General features: G+C 44.4%; 1 non-coding gene across 1 annotated transcript; it reads right to left on the reverse strand.

The window, feature by feature from the left end:
- Positions 1 to 721: 721 nt before the first annotated feature.
- On the reverse strand, positions 722 to 859 carry LOC114806923. The gene has a single exon (XR_003754976.1). It is a non-coding gene; the product is annotated as a small nucleolar RNA SNORA7 (small nucleolar RNA).
- Positions 860 to 2,223: the final 1,364 nt, after the last annotated feature.

A 2,223-nucleotide genomic window follows, 5' to 3' on the forward strand; every position in this document is an offset into this window, starting at 1 on the left:
TGATATTCATCCCACCTTCAGCCCCCCAGCACTTACAAATATATCCGTAATTTATTTATCTATAATAGCTTCTACCTCCCCCTGTGGCTCAGTGGAAAGAGCACGGGCTTTGGAGTCAGGGCTCATGAGTTCGAATCCCAGCTCTGCCACTTGTCGGCTGTGTGACTGTGGGCAAGTCACTTAACTTCTCTGGGCCTCAGTTCCCTCATCTGTAAAATGGGGATTAAGACTGTGAGCCCCACGTGGGACAACCTGATACCCCTATGTCTACCCCAGCGCTTAGAACAGTGCTCGGCACATAGTAAGCGCTTAACAAATACCAACATTATTATTATTATTATTATTGTGGGCATGAATTGTATCTACCAATTCTGTTGTATTATACTCTCCTGAGGGCTTAGTACTGTGATCTGCATCCAGTAAGCCCTAAGTAAATATCACTGATTGATTGATGCAGTATAGTGTCTGGCACATAGTAAGCACTTAACAAATTTGTCTTGTCTTATGCCGTCAAGTCATTTCCGACCCATAGTGACACCACAGACACACCTCTCCCAAAACGCCCTGCTCTCCATCTGCAATCGTTCTGGTAGTGTATCCATAGAGTTTTCTTGGTAAAAATACAGAAGTGATTTACCATTGCCACCTTCCACGCAATAAACTCAAGTCTCAACTCTCAACTATCTCCCATGCCGCTACTGCCCAGCACAGGTGAGTTTTGACTTGCGGCAGATTGCCTTCCACTCTCTAGCCACTGCCCAAGCTAGGAATGGAATGGGTAGGCCTCTGCTTGACTCTCCCTCCAGTAACCAAGACTGTTAGAGTACTGGAAACTCTGCAAGTGTGATCCTGAGAGGGAAGGTTAACAAATACCCTAAATAAATACAAAGAAACCTAAAAGGAATATAACTCAGTGGGTGTGGGTCTCTAAAGTGGTAGGATACCATATTCTGTTACTAGCACCTTTTGATAAGTGATTCAGATTTCTGCTATTGGGCATGCCATTAGATTGCCTCTCTCCTTATTTACCCCTAACCTCCCTTATAGCAGCTGTTCAGTATTTACCTCCTCCCTAAAGCCTTTCCTAACAAGTCACTCCAACTATTCCAGTAGCCATCACACCCATCCTTTACCCTTCTCATTTCCCCAATTACTTGGATATAATACATCAACTTTTGTACAGCAGCAGTGATGTGTATGTTCATGTTTCAAAAAGTTGGGATATATGTGGGGCTGATTCATCCTATGTGTTGTTGCCCAGTCTCCTCTGTCAGATTCTAAACTCCTGAAGCTTCTGTTTTCTTTCTAACTCCCCACTGTGCCCAGTTTAGTGCTCGGCACACAGGAATTTTTCAATAAAAGGTCTTGACTGAATCACCCAGAGTATAGTCCAGCTTCTTGTGGGCAGAGATTGTGTCTACCTTCCCTGTTGTATTATTCTCTGTATTGTTGTATTGTGCTGTGCACACAATAAGCCACCCCATAAATATCACTGATTGATTTGATCATCTATCTGCCAGTTGCAGCAATAAATGCCCAGGCTAATGGCACCTTTGCCCCATTCTTGAGCTACACTGAAAGTAGCAAGGGGGCAAAAACATCATTGTTGCTTGGTGCGTACTGGCTCTACCCAACCACACCTCCATAGACACTCCTTTCTCATCTTCATTGGTGCAGAGGCATTGCAGTGGCCTTTCTGAGCTCTAAGGGGTCCTGTATTCATAATAATAATAATGTTGGCATTTGTTAAGTGCTTACTATGTGCAGAGCACTACTCTAAGCGCTAGGGGAGATACAGGGTAATCAGCTTGCCCCACATGAGGCTCACAGTCTTCATCCCCATTTTACAGATGAGGAACTGAGGCACAGAGAAGTGAAGTGACTTGCCCACAGTCACCCAGCTGACAAGTGGTAGAGTCAGGATTTGAACCCATGACCTCTGACTCCCAAGCCCGGGCTTTTTCCATGGAGCCATGCTGCTTCTCATTGTGAAAGGCAGAATAATTTCCCCCCTTCCCAGGGCCAGGTTATCACCTTATCAAGGGCTGAAACTCTGGATCCCAATCTGAGTCAAGCCTAGGATGATCATTCCTGTCCAATTAGCCATGTTGAGTCGTAACCACGGGGCAGTCTTACAATTTGACTCTTAATCAATCAATCATATTTATTGAGTGCTATGTACAGAGCACTGTAATACGCACCCCATAATTAAATTGAAATTAA

Source organism: Ornithorhynchus anatinus, chromosome X1, assembly GCF_004115215.2.
Source record: "Ornithorhynchus anatinus isolate Pmale09 chromosome X1, mOrnAna1.pri.v4, whole genome shotgun sequence".
NCBI classification, from domain to species: Eukaryota; Metazoa; Chordata; class Mammalia; order Monotremata; family Ornithorhynchidae; genus Ornithorhynchus; species Ornithorhynchus anatinus.